At 46.3% G+C, this 17,961-nt stretch overlaps 30 pseudogenes; all 30 read left to right on the top strand.

Moving 5' to 3' along the window:
• Nucleotides 1-159: 159 nt before the first annotated feature.
• LOC140294896 (5S ribosomal RNA) lies at nt 160-278 on the top strand (annotated as a pseudogene).
• Nucleotides 279-547: 269 nt separating this feature from the next.
• LOC140295478 (5S ribosomal RNA) lies at nt 548-666 on the top strand (annotated as a pseudogene).
• A 272-nt stretch (nt 667-938) lies between these two features.
• Nucleotides 939-1,057, top strand: LOC140300911 (5S ribosomal RNA; annotated as a pseudogene).
• Nucleotides 1,058-1,329: 272 nt separating this feature from the next.
• Nucleotides 1,330-1,448, top strand: LOC140292513 (5S ribosomal RNA; annotated as a pseudogene).
• Nucleotides 1,449-1,717: 269 nt separating this feature from the next.
• Nucleotides 1,718-1,836, top strand: LOC140303938 (5S ribosomal RNA; annotated as a pseudogene).
• A 269-nt stretch (nt 1,837-2,105) lies between these two features.
• LOC140315040 (5S ribosomal RNA) lies at nt 2,106-2,224 on the top strand (annotated as a pseudogene).
• A 269-nt stretch (nt 2,225-2,493) lies between these two features.
• On the top strand, nt 2,494-2,612 carry LOC140287611 (5S ribosomal RNA; annotated as a pseudogene).
• Nucleotides 2,613-2,881: 269 nt separating this feature from the next.
• Nucleotides 2,882-3,000, top strand: LOC140296345 (5S ribosomal RNA; annotated as a pseudogene).
• A 269-nt stretch (nt 3,001-3,269) lies between these two features.
• LOC140292512 (5S ribosomal RNA) lies at nt 3,270-3,388 on the top strand (annotated as a pseudogene).
• A 269-nt stretch (nt 3,389-3,657) lies between these two features.
• LOC140315029 (5S ribosomal RNA) lies at nt 3,658-3,776 on the top strand (annotated as a pseudogene).
• Nucleotides 3,777-4,045: 269 nt separating this feature from the next.
• LOC140291132 (5S ribosomal RNA) lies at nt 4,046-4,164 on the top strand (annotated as a pseudogene).
• Nucleotides 4,165-4,436: 272 nt separating this feature from the next.
• On the top strand, nt 4,437-4,555 carry LOC140296344 (5S ribosomal RNA; annotated as a pseudogene).
• A 269-nt stretch (nt 4,556-4,824) lies between these two features.
• Nucleotides 4,825-4,943, top strand: LOC140292510 (5S ribosomal RNA; annotated as a pseudogene).
• Nucleotides 4,944-5,212: 269 nt separating this feature from the next.
• On the top strand, nt 5,213-5,331 carry LOC140315018 (5S ribosomal RNA; annotated as a pseudogene).
• Nucleotides 5,332-5,600: 269 nt separating this feature from the next.
• On the top strand, nt 5,601-5,719 carry LOC140291131 (5S ribosomal RNA; annotated as a pseudogene).
• A 656-nt stretch (nt 5,720-6,375) lies between these two features.
• Nucleotides 6,376-6,494, top strand: LOC140293862 (5S ribosomal RNA; annotated as a pseudogene).
• Nucleotides 6,495-6,763: 269 nt separating this feature from the next.
• Nucleotides 6,764-6,882, top strand: LOC140296430 (5S ribosomal RNA; annotated as a pseudogene).
• Nucleotides 6,883-7,151: 269 nt separating this feature from the next.
• Nucleotides 7,152-7,270, top strand: LOC140300137 (5S ribosomal RNA; annotated as a pseudogene).
• Nucleotides 7,271-7,539: 269 nt separating this feature from the next.
• On the top strand, nt 7,540-7,658 carry LOC140283115 (5S ribosomal RNA; annotated as a pseudogene).
• A 269-nt stretch (nt 7,659-7,927) lies between these two features.
• Nucleotides 7,928-8,046, top strand: LOC140289095 (5S ribosomal RNA; annotated as a pseudogene).
• Nucleotides 8,047-8,315: 269 nt separating this feature from the next.
• On the top strand, nt 8,316-8,434 carry LOC140300135 (5S ribosomal RNA; annotated as a pseudogene).
• Nucleotides 8,435-8,703: 269 nt separating this feature from the next.
• On the top strand, nt 8,704-8,822 carry LOC140289441 (5S ribosomal RNA; annotated as a pseudogene).
• A 269-nt stretch (nt 8,823-9,091) lies between these two features.
• On the top strand, nt 9,092-9,210 carry LOC140275909 (5S ribosomal RNA; annotated as a pseudogene).
• Nucleotides 9,211-15,279: 6,069 nt separating this feature from the next.
• On the top strand, nt 15,280-15,398 carry LOC140278691 (5S ribosomal RNA; annotated as a pseudogene).
• A 269-nt stretch (nt 15,399-15,667) lies between these two features.
• Nucleotides 15,668-15,786, top strand: LOC140278683 (5S ribosomal RNA; annotated as a pseudogene).
• A 269-nt stretch (nt 15,787-16,055) lies between these two features.
• Nucleotides 16,056-16,174, top strand: LOC140300454 (5S ribosomal RNA; annotated as a pseudogene).
• A 269-nt stretch (nt 16,175-16,443) lies between these two features.
• LOC140299626 (5S ribosomal RNA) lies at nt 16,444-16,562 on the top strand (annotated as a pseudogene).
• Nucleotides 16,563-16,831: 269 nt separating this feature from the next.
• LOC140293266 (5S ribosomal RNA) lies at nt 16,832-16,950 on the top strand (annotated as a pseudogene).
• A 269-nt stretch (nt 16,951-17,219) lies between these two features.
• On the top strand, nt 17,220-17,338 carry LOC140319398 (5S ribosomal RNA; annotated as a pseudogene).
• Nucleotides 17,339-17,607: 269 nt separating this feature from the next.
• Nucleotides 17,608-17,725, top strand: LOC140296199 (5S ribosomal RNA; annotated as a pseudogene).
• The last annotated feature ends 236 nt before the right edge of the window (nt 17,726-17,961 follow it).

Raw genomic sequence — 17,961 nt, 5'->3', positions numbered from 1 at the left:
AAGTGATCTGAGAGTCTCAGTTTCAGCTGAAGAGAATAATCACGTCAGGGAAGAAGATGTGCCCACTACACATCAGCCTTTCTCAGCAATTATCTGGTTACATAGAGGAACCGTATGATTCCTGTACTTATATAATGCACATTTGTCAGACACATTGTTTCTTACGGCCACACTACCCTGAACATGCCCGACCTTGTCTGATCTCGGAAGCCAAGCAGGGTTGAGCCTGCTTAGTACTTGGATGGGAGACAGCTTGGGAATACCAGGTGCTGTAAGCTTTTTCTCTTCTCTCTACCACCTGCATGTCTTTTGTTGCAACGTCTGATCACCCTGTGACACGTGAAGAAGTTGGTCATCTTCAGCTGCTGCTGCTTTGTTGGCAGACACGAAGTGATCTGAGAGTCTCAGTTTCAGCTGGAGAGAATAATCACATCAGGGAAGAAGATATGCCCACTACACATCAGCCTTTCTCGGCAATTATCTGGTTACATAGAGGAACTGTATGATTCCAGTACCAATATAATGCACATTTGTCACAGACTTTGTTGCTTACGGCCACACCACCCTCAACATATCCGACCTTGTCCGATCACGGAAGCCAAGCACGGTTGGGCCTGGTTAGTACTTAGATGGGAGACTGCTTTGGAATACCAGGTGCTGTAAGCTTTTTCTCTTCTCTCTACCACCTGCATGTCTTTTGTTGCAACGTCTGATCACCCTGTGACACATGAGGAAGTTGGTCATCTTCAGCAGCTGCTGCTGCTTTGTTGGCAGACACGAAGTGATCTGAGAGTCTCATTTTCAGCTGGAGAGAATTATCACGTCAGGGAACAAGATGTGCCCACTACACATCAGCCTTTCTCGGCAATTATCTGGTTACATAGAGGAACCGTATGACTCCATTACCTATATAATGCACATTTGTCACAGAAATTGTCGCTTACGGCCACACCACCCTGAATATGCCCGACCTCGTCTGATCTCGGAAGCCAAGCAGGGTTGGGGCTGGTTAGTACTTGGATGGGAGACCGCTTGGGAATACAAGGTGCTGTAAGCTTCTTCTCTTCTCTCTACCACCTGCATGTCTTTTGTTGCAACGTCTGATCACCCTGTGACACATGAGGAAGTTGGTCATCTTCAGTTACTGCTGCTGCTTTGTTGGCAGACACAAAGTGATCTGAGAGTCTCAGTTTCAGTTGCAGAGAATGATCACATCAGAGAAGATGATTTGCGCGCTACACATCAGCCTTTCTCAGCAATTATCTGGTTTCATAGAGGAACCGTATGATTCCAGTACCTATATAATGCACATTTGTCAGAGACATTGTTGCTTACGGCCACACCACCCTGAATAAGCCCGACCTCGTCTGATCTCGGACGCCAAACAGGGTTGTACCTGGTTAGTACTTGGATGGGAGACAGCTTGGGAACACCAGGTGCTGTAAGCTTTTTCTCTTCTCTCTACCACCTGCATGTCTTTTGTTGCAACGTCTGATCACCCTGTGACACATGAGGAAGTTGGTCATCTTCAGCTGCTGCTGCTTTGTTGGCAGACACAAAGTGATCTGAGAGTCTCAGTTTCAGCTCGAGAGAATAATCACGTCAGGGAAGAAGATGTGCCCACTACTTATCAGCTTTTCTCGGCAATTATCTGGTTACATAGAGGAACCGTATGATTCCAGTACCTATATAATGCACATTTGTCAGAGACATTGTTGCTTACGGCCACACCACCCTGAACATGCCCGACCTCGTCTGATCTCGGACGCCAAACAGGGTTGTACCTGGTTAGTACTTGGATGGGAGACCTCTTGGGAACACCAGGTGCTGTAAGCTTTTTCTCTTCTCTCTACCACCTGCATGTCTTTTGTTGCAACGTCTGATCACCCTGTGACACATGAGGAAGTTGGTCATCTTCAGCTGCTGCTGCTTTGTTGGTAGACACGAAGTGATCTGAGAGTCTCAGTTTCAGCTGCAGAGAATAATCACATGAGGGAAGAAGATTTGCCCACTACAAGTCAGCCTTTCTCGGCAATTATCTGGTTACATAGAGGAACCGTATGATTCCAGTACCTATATAATGCACATTTGTCACAGACATTGTTGCTTACGGCCACACCACCCTGAACATGCCCGACCTCGTCTGATCTCGGTAGCCAAGGAGGGTTGGGCCTGGTTAGTACTTTAATGGGAGACTGCTTGGGAATACCAGGTGCTGTAAGCGTTTTCTCTTCTCTCTACAACCTGCATGTCTTTTGTTGCAACGTCTGATCACCCTGTGACACACGAGGAAGTTGGCCATCTTCAGCTGCTGCTGCTTTGTTGGAAGACACGAAGTGATCTGAGAGTCTCAGTTTCAACTGAAGAGAATAATGACGTCAGGGAAGAAGATGTGCCGACTACACATCAGCCTTTCTCAGCAATTATCTGGTTACATAGAGGAACCGTATGATTCCTGTAGTTATATAATGCACATTTGTCAGACACATTGTTGCTTACGGCCACACCACCCTGAACATGCCCGACCTCGTCTGATCTCGGAAGCCAAGCAGGGTTGAGCCTCCTTAGTACTTGGATGGAAGACCTCTTGGGAATACCAGGTGCTGTAAGCTTTTTCTCTTCTCTCGACCACCTGCATGTCTTTTGTTGCAACGTCTGATCACCCTGTGACACATGAGGAAGTTGGTCATCTTCAGCTGCTGCTGCTTTGTTGGCTGACACAAAGTGATCTGAGAGTCTCAGTTTCAGTTGCAGAGAATGATCACATCAGAGAAGATGATTTGCCCGCTACACATCAGCCTTTCTCGGCAATTATCTGGTTGCATAGAGGAACCGTATGATTCCAGTACCTATATAATGCACATTTGTCACAGTTATGGTTGCTTACGGCCACACCACCCTGAATATGCCCAACCTCATCTGATCTCAGAAGCCAAGGAGGTTTGGGCCTGGTTAGTACTTGGATGGTAGACATTCTGGGAATACCAGGTGCTGTAAGCTTTTTCTCTTCTCTCTACCACCTGCATGTCTTTTGTTGCAACGTCTGATCACCCTGTGACACATGAGGAAGTTGGTCATCTTCAGCTGCTGCTGCTTTGTTGGCTGACACAAAGTGATCTGAGAGTCTCAGTTTCAGTTGCAGAGAATGATCACATCAGAGAAGATGATTTGCCCGCTACACATCAGCCTTTCTCGGCAATTATCTGGTTGCATAGAGGAACCGTATGATTCCAGTACCTATATAATGCACATTTGTCAGAGACATTGTTGCTTACGGCCACACCACCCTGAATAAGCCCGACCTCGTCTGATCTCGGACGCCAAACAGGGTTGTACCTGGTTAGTACTTGGATGGGAGACAGCTTGGGAACACCAGGTGCTGTAAGCTTTTTCTCTTCTCTCAACCACCTGCATGTCTTTTGTTGCAACGTCTGATCACCCTGTGACACATGAGGAAGTTGGTCATCTTCAGCTTCTGCTGCTTTGTTGGCAGACACGAAGTGATCTGAGAGTCTCAGTTTCAGCTGCAGAGAATGATCACATGAGGGAAGAAGATGTGCCCACTACAAGTCAGCCTTTCTCGGCAATTATCTGGTTACATAGAGGAACCGTATGATTCCAGTACCTATATAATGCACATTTGTCACAGACATTGTTGCTTACGGCCACACCACCCTGAACATGCCCGACCTCGTCTGATCTCGGTAGCCAAGGAGGGTTGGGCCTGGTTAGTACTTTAATGGGAGACTGCTTGGGAATACCAGGTGCTGTAAGCGTTTTCTCTTCTCTCTACAACCTGCATGTCTTTTGTTGCAACGTCTGATCACCCTGTGACACACGAGGAAGTTGGCCATCTTCAGCTGCTGCTGCTTTGTTGGAAGACACGAAGTGATCTGAGAGTCTCAGTTTCAACTGAAGAGAATAATCACGTCAGGGAAGAAGATGTGCCGACTACACATCAGCCTTTCTCAGCAATTATCTGGTTACATAGAGGAACCGTATGATTCCTGTAGTTATATAATGCACATTTGTCAGACACATTGTTGCTTACGGCCACACCACCCTGAACATGCCCGACCTCGTCTGATCTCGGAAGCCAAGCAGGGTTGAGCCTCCTTAGTACTTGGATGGGAGACTGCTTGGGAATACCAGGTGCTGTAAGCGTTTTCTCTTCTCTCTACAACCTGCATGTCTTTTGTTGCAACGTCTGATCACCCTGTGACACATGAGGAAGTTGGTCATCTTCAGTTACTGCTGCTGCTTTGTTGGCAGACACAAAGTGATCTGAGAGTCTCAGTTTCAGTTGCAGAGAATGATCACATCAGAGAAGATGATTTGCCCGCTACACATCAGCCTTTCTCGGCAATTATCTGGTTGCATAGAGGAACCGTATGATTCCAGTACCTATATAATGCACATTTGTCACAGTTATGGTTGCTTACGGCCACACCACCCTGAATATGCCCAACCTCATCTGATCTCAGAAGCCAAGGAGGTTTGGGCCTGGTTAGTACTTGGATGGTAGACATTCTGGGAATACCAGGTGCTGTAAGCTTTTTCTCTTCTCTCTACCACCTGCATGTCTTTTGTTGCAACGTCTGATCACCCTGTGACACATGAGGAAGTTGGTCATCTTCAGCTGCTGCTGCTTTGTTGGCTGACACAAAGTGATCTGAGAGTCTCAGTTTCAGTTGCAGAGAATGATCACATCAGAGAAGATGATTTGCCCGCTACACATCAGCCTTTCTCGGCAATTATCTGGTTGCATAGAGGAACCGTATGATTCCAGTACCTATATAATGCACATTTGTCAGAGACATTGTTGCTTACGGCCACACCACCCTGAATAAGCCCGACCTCGTCTGATCTCGGACGCCAAACAGGGTTGTACCTGGTTAGTACTTGGATGGGAGACAGCTTGGGAACACCAGGTGCTGTAAGCTTTTTCTCTTCTCTCAACCACCTGCATGTCTTTTGTTGCAACGTCTGATCACCCTGTGACACATGAGGAAGTTGGTCATCTTCAGCTTCTGCTGCTTTGTTGGCAGACACGAAGTGATCTGAGAGTCTCAGTTTCAGCTGCAGAGAATGATCACATGAGGGAAGAAGATGTGCCCACTACAAGTCAGCCTTTCTCGGCAATTATCTGGTTACATAGAGGAACCGTATGATTCCAGTACCTATATAATGCACATTTGTCACAGACATTGTTGCTTACGGCCACACCACCCTGAACATGCCCGACCTCGTCTGATCTCGGTAGCCAAGGAGGGTTGGGCCTGGTTAGTACTTTAATGGGAGACTGCTTGGGAATACCAGGTGCTGTAAGCGTTTTCTCTTCTCTCTACAACCTGCATGTCTTTTGTTGCAACGTCTGATCACCCTGTGACACACGAGGAAGTTGGCCATCTTCAGCTGCTGCTGCTTTGTTGGAAGACACGAAGTGATCTGAGAGTCTCAGTTTCAACTGAAGAGAATAATCACGTCAGGGAAGAAGATGTGCCGACTACACATCAGCCTTTCTCAGCAATTATCTGGTTACATAGAGGAACCGTATGATTCCTGTAGTTATATAATGCACATTTGTCAGACACATTGTTGCTTACGGCCACACCACCCTGAACATGCCCGACCTCGTCTGATCTCGGAAGCCAAGCAGGGTTGAGCCTCCTTAGTACTTGGATGGGAGACTGCTTGGGAATACCAGGTGCTGTAAGCGTTTTCTCTTCTCTCTACAACCTGCATGTCTTTTGTTGCAACGTCTGATCACCCTGTGACACATGAGGAAGTTGGTCATATTCAGCTGCTGCTGCTTTGTTGGCTGACACAAAGTGATCTGAGAGTCTCAGTTTCAGTTGCAGAGAATGATCACATCAGAGAAGATGATTTGCCCGCTACACATCAGCCTTTCTCGGCAATTATCTGGTTGCATAGAGGAACCGTATGATTCCAGTACCTATATAATGCACATTTGTCAGAGACATTGTTGCTTACGGCCACACCACCCTGAATAAGCCCGACCTCGCCTGATCTCGGACACCAAGAAGGTTGTACCTGGTTAGTACTTGGATGGGAGACATCTTGGGAATACCAGGTGCTGTAAGCTTTTTCTCTTCTCTCTACCACCTGCATGTCTTTTGTTGCAACGTCTGATCACCCTGTGACACGTGAAGAAGTTGGTCATCTTCAGCTGCTGCTGCTTTGTTGATAGACACGAGGTGATCTGAGAGTCTCAGTTTCAGCTGAAGAGAATAATCACATCAAGGATGAAGATGAACCCACTACAAGTCAGCCTTTTTCGGCAATTATCTGGTTACACAGAGGAACTGTATGATTCCAGTACCTATATAATGCACATTTGTCACAGTTATGGTTGCTTACGGCCACACCACCCTGAATATGCCCAACCTCATCTGATCTCAGAAGCCAAGCAGGTTTGGGCCTGGTTAGTACTTGGGTGGTAGACATTCTGGGAATACCAGGTGCTGTAAGCTTTTTCTCTTCTCTCTACCACCTGCATGTCTTTTGTTGCAACGTCTGATCACCCTGTGACACATGAGGAAGTTGGTCATCTTCAGCTGCTGCTGCTTTGTTGGCTGACACAAAGTGATCTGAGAGTCTCAGTTTCAGTTGCAGAGAATGATCACATCAGAGAAGATGATTTGCCCGCTACACATCAGCCTTTCTCGGCAATTATCTGGTTGCATAGAGGAACCGTATGATTCCAGTACCTATATAATGCACATTTGTCAGAGACATTGTTGCTTACGGCCACACCACCCTGAATAAGCCCGACCTCGTCTGATCTCGGACGCCAAACAGGGTTGTAACTGGTTAGTACTTGGATGGGAGACAGCTTGGGAACACCAGGTGCTGTAAGCTTTTTCTCTTCTCTCTACCACCTGCAAGTCTTTTGTTGCAACGTCTGATCACCCTGTGACACGTGAAGAAGTTGGTCATCTTCAGCTGCTGCTGCTTTGTTGATAGACACGAGGTGATCTGAGAGTCTCATTTTCAGCTGAAGAGAATAATCACATCAAGGAGGAAGATGAACCCACTACAAGTCAGCCTTTTTCGGCAATTATCTGGTTACACAGAGGAAGTGTATGATCCCAGTACCTATATAATGCACACTTGTCACCGATATTGTTGCTTACGGCCACACCACCCTGAATAAGCCCGACCTCGTCTGATCTCGGAAGCCAAGCAGGGTTGGGCCTGGTTAGGACTTGAATGGGAGACCGCTTGGGAATACCAGGTGCTGTAAGCTTTTTCTCTTCTCTATACCACCTGCATGTCTTTTGTTGCAACGTCTGATCACCCTGTTACACATGAGGAAGTTGGTCATCTTCAGCTTCTGCTGCTTTGTTGGCAGACACGAAGTGATCTGAGAGTCTCAGTTTCAGCTGAAGAGAATAATCACATCAGGGAAGAAGTTGTGCCCACTACAAGTCAGCCTTTCTCTGCAATTATCTGGTTACATAGAAGAAGTGTATGATTCCAGTACCTATATAATGCACATTTGTCACAGCTATTGTTGCTTACGGCCGCACCACCCTGAATATGCCTGACCTCGTCTGATCTTGGAAGAAAAGCAGGGTTGGGCCTGGTTAGTACTTGGATGGGAGACCACTTCGGAATACCAGGTGATGTAAGCTTCTTCTCTTCTCTCTACCACCTGCATGTCTTTTGTTGCAACGTCTGATCACCCTGTGACACATGAGGAAGTTGGTCATCTTCAGCTTCTGCTGCTTTGTTGGCAGACACGAAGTGATCTGAGAGTCTCAGTTTCAGCTGAAGAGAATGATCACATCAGAGAAGATTATATGCCCGCTACACATCAGCCTTTCTCGGCAATTATCTGGTTGCATAGAGGAACCGTATGCTTCCAGTAGCTATATAATGCACATTTGTCGGAGACATTGTTGCTTACGGCCACACCACCCTGAACATGCCCGACCTCGTATGATCTCGGAAGCCAAGCAGGGTTGAGCCTGCTTAGTGCTTGGATGGGAGACTGCTTGGGAATACCAGGTGCTGTAAGCTTCTTCTCTTCTCTCTACCACCTGCATGTCTTTTGTTGCAACGTCTGATCACCCTGTGACACGTGAAGAAGTTGGTCATCTTCAGCTGCTGCTGCTTTGTTGATAGACACGAGGTGATCTGAGAGTCTCATTTTCAGCTGAAGAGAATAATCACATCAAGGAGGAAGATGAACCCACTACAAGTCAGCCTTTTTCGGCAATTATCTGGTTACACAGAGGAAGTGTATGATCCCAGTACCTATATAATGCACATTTGTCACAGCTATTGTTGCTTACGGCCACACCACCCTGAATAAGCCCGACCTCGTCTGATCTCGGAAGCCAAGCAGGGTTGGGCCTGGTTAGGACTTGAATGGGAGACCGCTTGGGAATACCAGGTGCTGTAAGCTTTTTCTCTTCTCTATACCACCTGCATGTCTTTTGTTGCAACGTCTGATCACCCTGTTACACATGAGGAAGTTGGTCATCTTCAGCTTCTGCTGCTTTGTTGGCAGACACGAAGTGATCTGAGAGTCTCAGTTTCAGCTGAAGAGAATAATCACATCAGGGAAGAAGTTGTGCCCACTACAAGTCAGCCTTTCTCTGCAATTATCTGGTTACATAGAAGAAGTGTATGATTCCAGTACCTATATAATGCACATTTGTCACAGCTATTGTTGCTTACGGCCGCACCACCCTGAATATGCCCGACCTCGTCTGATCTTGGAAGCCAAGGAGGGTTGGGCGTGGTTAGTACTTGGATGGAAGACCTCTTGGGAATACCAGGTGCTGTAAGCTTTTTCTCTTCTCTCTACCACCTGCATGTCTTTTGTTGCAACGTCTGATCACCCTGTGACACATGAGGAAGTTGGTCATCTTCAGCTGCTGCTGCTTTGTTGGCTGACACGAAGTGATCTGAGAGTCTCAGTTTCAGTTGCAGAGAATGATCACATCAGAGAAGATGATATGCCCGCTACACATCAGCCTTTCTCTGCAATTATCTGGGTGCATAGAGGAACCGTATGATTCCAGTACCTATATAATGCACATTTGTCAGAGACATTGTTGCTTACGGCCACACAACCCTGAACATGCCCGACCTCGTCTGATCTCGGAAGCCAAGCAGGGTTGGGCCTGGTTTGTACTTGGATGGAAGACCTCTTCGGAATACCAGGTGTTGTAAGCTTTTTCTCTTCTCTCTACCACCTGCATGTCTTTTGTTGCAATGTCTGATCACCCTGTGACACATGAGGAAGTTGGTCATCTTCAGCTTCTGCTGCTTTGTTGGCAGACACAAAGTGATCTGAGAGTCTCAGTTTCAGCTCGAGAGAATAATCACGTCAGGGAAGAAGATGTGCCCACTACTTATCAGCCTTTCTCGGCAATTATCTGGTTGCATAGAGGAACCGTATGATTCCAGTACCTATATAATGCACATTTGTCAGAGACATTGTTGCTTACGGCCACACCACCCTGAACACGCCCATTTTTCTGATGAGCAACAGGTGTGGGAGCCACAGAGTGCAGCAGCAGGTCTGAGGAGCTCTCGCTCCAATTGTTTGCTGAGTGTTTTTGTCTTTCCTTCCTTTCTTTTGTTTGTTTTTCCAGCAATATAGATATAGATCTTGATTCTTTTTTTTGTGTGGGGATTATCCCTCCCCATCAGCGCAGGCGGTGGGGAGGCGCTTTTTGTTCTGTTTTGTTTTTCAGATGGATGATTTGGTGGGGGTAGTGGACCGGAGAGACGAGACAATGGACAAGTTAACTGGGAAAATGGTGACAGAGAAGGATGTAGGAGAGGCTTCCTATAAAAAAGAGCTGACAATGGTCATAGATATTGAGGGGCCAGAGAAGGTGACAATTATTAACCTTCTGAGGACGATACGCATGCTGTGCGGAGGAATTCTGGGGTGTAGGCCCTTGGGGCCAACATCCTATGAAATCACTCTAAGCAACGAAATAGCAAGAGACAAATTAATGGATGGCTTCAAGATGGGAGCAATGGTGGTAACGGGGAGGAAACTGGTAAATGATGAACTGATCGTCTCTTTTCTAAATTTGCCAGCATATGTTTCGGATCAGGAGATCTTGGAGAAATTGCGAGGATGGGGAGTGGAAGCAGTATCCAAAATAAAGAGGAGAATGTGGCCTGGAACATCGATTGTGGATGGCACAAGGTTTGTCAGGGTGAGATTCACAGATGCAGTACAGTCTCTGCCATACTCTGCAAAATTCAACACGGCCAACGGACACCACTTCTTCAGGGTCATACACGATAGACAGGTAAAGGTATGCCGATTATGTTTGCAGCCGGGACATATTGTCCGAGAATGCCCAGAATTTGTGTGCCACAAATGTGGTGGTCAAGGGCACTATGCCAGGGAGTGTGTTGAGGGAGGAGAGCGATGTATAGTCTGCTGCAACCCGTTAACAAACTGTGTGTGTGCTAGTGCAAGTGAGGAGGATGGACAAGACTCAACGGGAGATGAAGAATCTGATGGGCTGGGGGAGGTGGATCTGGAGGTTAGTGAGCCTCAGGGAGTGAAAATTACCCCAGACTCTCTGATATATTCCGCTGGGCAGGCTCCAGAAGTTGGGGGGACTCGAAAAATGGGTCCTGCCTGCGATCTGGCGGGGGGAGCCCGAAAAATGGGCTCTACCCTGGATACCAAGGACCAGGCTGTGGAGCTGGCACAGGGAGGGGCTCAGGTAAGCTCACATACTAAATATAGAGGCGAAAAAACAAGTGAAGAATATGCAACCGACTCAGTGGCTACTTCAAATAGAAGTGAACGGAGGCAGCAAACGCCCGAGCTGGGGAGTGAGCCCCTCCCAGATACATGTTTATCGCCTATGGGCCCAAGCGAAACCCCCCCCAGCTCAAGCTTGGAGATGGATCGCCAGCTACTGACGGCAAGAAAAAGGGCACCTTTGGAGAGAGTCGGTCAAAAAGTGCGGAAAAAACTAAAATGAAGGGTTTGGCCAGATAAGTAGACTGTACATCTCCCTTTTCCTTATGCTCACTATCTTTTCACAAAATGTGGCGGGGCTGAGGAACGAAAAGAGGATGGAGGAGTTCTTCCTGAGTGTAGATTGTGATATAGTTGTGTTGCAAGAAACTAACTGGGATGGTGATATACTAGCAAAAATAGAGAAATTATGGGTAGGCAGCATTTATATCTCAAATGGAGTAAATAAATGTTGTGGGGTGGCTGTATTAATAAAAAATAGCAAGTTATTTAAAGATATAAAAGAAATACATAGAGATGACCAGGGTAGGCAATTAATATTAGACCTAAATTATAAAAATAATATTATTAGACTGATAAATAGCTATGCCCCCAACATTGAAACGGAGAGAAAGAGGTATTTTGAAAATCTAAAGGGATTCATAAGCACCAACACGATCCTAATAGGAGATTTGAATGTGGCACTCTCACGACTAGATGTCTCGGCGGCAAATGTTTTTAAAAATGACAGCAGCAGAAGAGCTTTATTGAATATAATGAATGAAAATGATCTAATTGATATCTGGAGATTATTAAATAAAGACAAGGTAGCTTTTTCAAGGAAGAGCGTAATCAAAGGAATATTGAAGCAAACTAGAATAGATCTATGCTTAATAAGTAGAAATATTGTTCAATGGATAAATACAATTGATTATGGAAGCAGCCATATTAGTGACCATGGTCCGATCATTTTAACGTTGAAGGACCGCCAAGTCACAAATAAGTTTAATCTATGGTGCTTAAATAATAGTTTACTTGAAGATAGTAAATATATAAATATCATTAATAAACAACTAGATTATATAAATGAAGAAGTGGACATAATACAGGAACCTTTAGAATGGTGGGAACACGTTAAAACAAGATTGAAAACAAAAACGATTCATTACTGTATCAATAAGAAGTGGGAAGAAAATAGGGTAGAGAGGCAACTGAAGAAGGACATAAATAAAGAACAGGTAAGGTTGGATGATGATCCCAGCCGGGATACATACAAACTGTCTCTCTTGATGAAGCGCCTGGACGATTTGGGCAGGAGGAAATGTCAAGGGGCTTGCGTAAGGGCAAGGGTGCAGCATTGGGTGGAGGGGGAAAAATCGACAGCATTCTTCTTGGGATTGGAGAAGAGAAACAAAAATAGGTCCATAATAACTTCCTTACTGAATGACCAAGAGGTGGAGGTGTGCGAGGAGGGAGACATGATGGAGGTCAGTCGGCTGTTTTATCAAAGACTCTTTAGCTCTGACACACTAGATAGAACTCACGCGGATCATCTGTTCTCACTAATTAAAAACAAATTAACTAAGGAAGAAGCCCAGATAACTGACAATAAAATATTCAAATTAGAAGTTGAGGGGGCAATAATGTCATTAGGGAACAACAAGAGTCCGGGACGGGATGGGATGACAACTGAATTCTATAAAACTTTCAGTGATAAATTGGTACCGATTCTGACGAAAATCTATACAGAAATAACGGAAAATAAAAACATAGTTATACCTAGAACATTTAATGAGGGAATAATTAAATTAATATATAAAAATAACGGAGATAGAAATAACTTGAATAATTATAGACCGATAAGCTTGTTAAATACGGATTATAAAATATTTATGAAAATACTGGCTAATAGAATCAAACCCATAATGCCACATATAATAAATAAAAACCAGGCCTACAGTGTACCGAGTCGGACAATATATGACACCATACTGACCGCAAAGGAGACGCTAAGGCTCCTGCAGGAGAGTGGCGGGTATTTCCTGAACCTGGACTTCGAGAAGGCATTCGATAGAGTCGAGCATGAGTACCTTTGGGGGGTCTTGAAGGCCTTTGGGTTCGGGAACAGATTCGTCGGCTGGGTGCGGACCCTCTACAATTCGGCAACGAGTAGGGTAAGTCTGAATGGAAACCTGACGGACCCCGTCCGGCTGTGGCGATCGGTGAGACAGGGGTGTCCGCTCTCCTCTCTGCTGTTCACCTTGGCTGTGGAGCCGCTAGCCTGTTTAATAGATGGGGACCCTGATGTCCGGGGGGTTCTCTCCTCCGGAGGAGGACAGATAAAGCTCCTCCAGTTCGCTGACGACACTACGTTGGTAGCAGCCGACCCCAAGAGCCTAACTCTGGCTCTGGGGTTGGTGGATTTCTTCTGCAAAGCGACTGGAGGCAAGCTGAATCTGTCCAAATCTGGCTTGCTGTGCTGCGGAGCCGCGGCCGCTCCGCCGCAGCTCTCCCAGGTATGTTTGATAGATGGCCCCTTCAAGTTTTTGGGAGTGTACCTGGGGGTGGACGAGCAGCTTGCGGCGGAGAGATCATGGTCTGCGGTCACAGGGAGGATAGAGAACACCTTAAGCCTCTGGAGGATGAGGGCCCTCGGGCATAGGGGAAGAGTGGTTGTCGCCAACGCGCTGGCGGTTACTAAGCTTTACCATACCCTGCATGTCCATGCCGCGCCGCGGAGTGTGTTGACCGCCCTGAACCACCGGTCATTCAATAATTTCATCTGGAAAGGTAAGAGAATCATGGTGTCGCATAACACTCTCATTGGTGGTAAGAAAAACGGCGGTCTCAACCTCGTGGACATAGACACGAAACGACTGGCTTTTAGATTGCGACTGCTAACAAAACTCTTCAATAATCCGGACCTGCATCTTTGGCATGAAGCTTTAGGGCGGTCAATAAACTCCTGCGGGCGGCATGGCATGTTTAACCTATGTCAAGTTCTCCCATCAACGAGCCTCTGTCACCTTGATCCTTTCTGGGCTGAGGTGATGGAGGCTTGGCAGGCATTCCGACCAGGTCTGGACGGTAAGATTCAACATCTCGGACAGCTTTTGCGGCAGCCGCTCTTCCACAACCCAGATCTGCAGCAGGCAGGGCGGCCATTTAGGTGCGCGGCTCTGGAGAGAGGAGGAGTCGACACCTTTGGGACTGTCTTGGATCGGCACGGCAGGTTGGATCTGGTTCGTGTTGAGAATACTCTAAGAAAAGAAAACATCATACATAGGAAAGAGGTGGTGAGGAGGGTGTGCGCCCAGCTGGCAGAGAATGTACCTCCAGACTGGCTGCTCGTCCTCGGCTCTGTGGTGCGGTCATCAAGACTGGTAAGTGGGCCAACCTTTGTCTGTAATTATGGGGATAGAGTTTTAAATTTTGGGGAATTGAACACGAAACAAATATATAACTTGTTTCTGCGCAAAATTGTAAAAGCACCAGCTGCTACTAGACAGTGGAGGATGATTTTTGAGCATATAACGACAAAGACAATCTGGAAGACAATAGCTAGCCCGTTAATTCCACCCTCGGTCTTTAACACCGATTTCAAAATGAGGCACAGGATAATGTATACAGCAATTATTCTCCATCAAATCAACAAAAACAGGTGGTCCAGGGACTGTCCGGCGTGTGAATCCCATCCGGAGACGATACAGCACATCTTCCTGGAGTGTCCAGCTTCGAGGAGCTTTCGCGACCACCTGTGGGCACTAATCACTGAGAAATGTAACCTCCGACCAGTGGGAACATTAAGGGACCAAATGCAGCTCTTCGGGCTCTTCACCCAAACACCCAGCAATGTTAATTCAGTCTTGGTAAATTTCTTACTTTCAGTTGCTAAACACGCCTTGTACATTTGCAGGTGCGATCTATTGTTTGAAAAAAAGAAAAACAATTCTTGGTCCCTTTTTGTTGGTCTGGTGGAATGGTATTTAAGATCTCTCTTTATGGTTAAAAGGGAGGTATTCATGGAGTCGTTTCTCCCGAATAACAGTTTTGTTGTAGTTGACAATGGAGATCTAAGTTTGAATTTTTGAATATCGTGTGACAGTGTTGTAAAACTACCTTTTTGTATTTTTCTAATAAATAAAAAAAAAAAAAAAAAAACATGCCCGACCTCGTATGATCTCGGAAGCCAAGCAGGGTTGAGCCTGCTTAGTGCTTGGATGGGAGACTGCTTGGGAATACCAGGTGCTGTAAGCTTCTTCTCTTCTCTCTACCACCTGCATGTCTTTTGTTGCAACGTCTGATCACCCTGTGACACATGAGGAAGTTGGTCATCTTCAGCTGCTGCTGCTTTGTTGGCAGACACAAAGTGATCTGAGAGTCTCAGTTTCAGCTACAGAGAATAATCACGTCAGGGAAGAAGATGTGCCCACTACAAGTCAGCCTTTCTCTGCAATTATCTGGTTACATAGAAGAAGTGTATGATTCCAGTACCTATATAATGCACATTTGTCACAGCTATTGTTGCTTACGGCCGCACCACCCTGAATATGCCTGACCTCGTCTGATCTTGGAAGAAAAGCAGGGTTGGGCCTGGTTAGTACTTGGATGGTGGACTATCTGGGAATACCAGGTGCTGTAAGCTTCTTCTCTTCTCTCTACCACCTGCATGTCTTTTGTTGCAACGTCTGATCACCCTGTGACACATGAGGAAGTTGGTCATCTTCAGCTGCTGCTGCTTTGTTGGCAGACACAAAGTGATCTGAGAGTCTCAGTTTCAGCTACAGAGAATAATCACGTCAGGGAAGAAGATGTGCCCACTACAAGTCAGCCTTTCTCTGCAATTATCTGGTTACATAGAAGAAGTGTATGATTCCAGTACCTATATAATGCACATTTGTCACAGCTATTGTTGCTTACGGCCGCACCACCCTGAATATGCCTGACCTCGTCTGATCTTGGAAGAAAAGCAGGGTTGGGCCTGGTTAGTACTTGGATGGTGGACTATCTGGGAATACCAGGTGCTGTAAGCTGATTCTCTTCTCTCTACCACTTCCATGTCTTTTGTTGCAACGTCTGATCACCCTGTGACACATGAGGAAGTTGGTCATCTTCAGCTGCTGCTGCTTTGTTGGCAGACACAAAGTGATCTGAGAGTCTCAGTTTCAGCTGCAGAGAATAATCACGTCAGGGAAGAAGATGTGCCCACTACACATCAGCCTTTCTCGGAAATGATCTGGTTGCATAGAGGAACCGTATGATTCCAGTACCTATATAATGCACATTTGTCAGAGACATTGTTGCTTACGGCCACACCACCCTGAACATACCCGACCTCGTCTGATCTCGGAAGCCAAGGAGGGTTGGGCGTGGTTAGTACTTGGATGGAAGACCTCTTGGGAATACCAGGTGCTGTAAGCTTTTTCTTTTCTCTCGACCACCTGCATGTCTTTTGTTGCAACGTCTGATCACCCTGTGACACATGAGGAAGGTGGTCATCTTCAGCTTCTGCTGCTTTGTTGGCAGACACGAAGTGATCTGAGAGTCTCAGTTTCAGCTGCAGAGAATGATCACATGAGGGAAGAAGATGAACCCACTACAAGTCAGCCTTTCTCGGCAATTATCTGGTTACATAGAGGAACCGTATGATTCCAGTACCTATATAATGCACATTTGTCACAGACATTGTTGCTTACGGCCACACCACCCTGAACATGCCCGACCTCGTCTGATCTCGGTAGCCAAGGAGGGTTGGGCCTGGTTAGTACTTGGATGGGAGACCACTTGGGAATACCAGGAGCTGTAAGCTTTTTGTCTTCTCTCGACCACCTGCATGTCTTTTGTTGCAACGTCTGATCACCCTGTGACACATGAGGAAGTTGGTCATCTTCAGCTGCTGCTGCTTTGTTGGCAGACACGAAGTGATCTGAGAGTCTCAGTTTCAGCTGCAGAGAATGATCACATCAGGGAAGAAGATGTGCCCATAACAAGTCAGCCTTTCTCTGCAATTATCTGGTTACATAGAGGAATTGTATGATTCCAGTACCTATATAATGCACATTTGTCACAGAAATTGTTCCTTACGGCCACACCACCCTGAATAAGCCAGACCTCGTCTGATCTCGGAAGCCAAGGAGGGTTGGGCCTGGTTAGTACTTTAATGGGAGACTGCTTGGGAATACCAGGTGCTGTAAGCGTTTTCTCTTCTCTCTACAACCTGCATGTCTTTTCTTGGAACGTCTGATCACCCTGTGACACATGAGGAAGTTGGCCATCTTCAGCTGCTGCTGCTTTGTTGGAAGACACGAAGTGATCTGAGAGTCTCAGTTTCAACTGAAGAGAATAATCACGTCAGGGAAGAAGATGTGCCCACTACACATCAGCCTTTCTCAGCAATTATCTGGTTACATAGAGGAACCGTATGATTCCTGTACTTATATAATGCACTTTTGTCAGACACATTGTTGCTTACGGCCACACCACCCTGAACATACCCGACCTCGTCTGATCTCGGAAGCCAAGCAGGGTTGAACCTGCCTAGTACTTGGATGGGAGACTGCTTGGGAATACCAGGTGCTGTAAGCGTTTTCTCTTCTCTCTACAACCTGCATGTCTTTTGTTGCAACGTCTGATCACCCTGTGACACATGAGGAAGTTGGTCATCTTCAGCTGCTGCTGCTTTGTTGGCTGACACAAAGTGATCTGAGAGTCTCAGTTTCGGTTGCAGAGAATGATCACATCAGAGAAGATGATTTGCCCGCTACACATCAGCCTTTCTCGGCAATTATCTGGTTGCATAGAGGAACCGTATGATTCCAATACCTATATAATGCACATTTGTCAGAGACATTGTTGCTTACGGCCACACCACCTTGAATAAGCCCGACCTCGTCTGATCTCGGACACCAAGAAGGTTGTACCTGGTTAGTACTTGGATGGGAGACTGCTTGGGAATACCAGGTGCTGTAAGCTTTTTCTCTTCTCTCTACCACCTGCATGTCTTTTGTTGCAACGTCTGATCACCCTGTGACACGTGAAGAAGTTGGTCATCTTCAGCTGCTGCTGCTTTGTTGATAGACACGAGGTGATCTGAGAGTCTCAGTTTCAGCTGAAGAGAATAATCACATCAAGGAGGAAGATGATGTGCCCACTACAAGTCAGCCTTTTTCGGCAATTATCTGGTTACACAGAGGAAGTGTATGATTCCA

This window comes from Leuresthes tenuis, unplaced genomic scaffold, assembly GCF_036924035.1.
Source record: "Leuresthes tenuis unplaced genomic scaffold, fLeuTen1.0.hap1 SCAF_1, whole genome shotgun sequence".
Taxonomy (NCBI): domain Eukaryota; kingdom Metazoa; phylum Chordata; class Actinopteri; order Atheriniformes; family Atherinopsidae; genus Leuresthes; species Leuresthes tenuis.
Note: the sequence above shows the minus strand (reverse complement) of the source record. Positions and strands in the feature narration are given on the sequence as shown.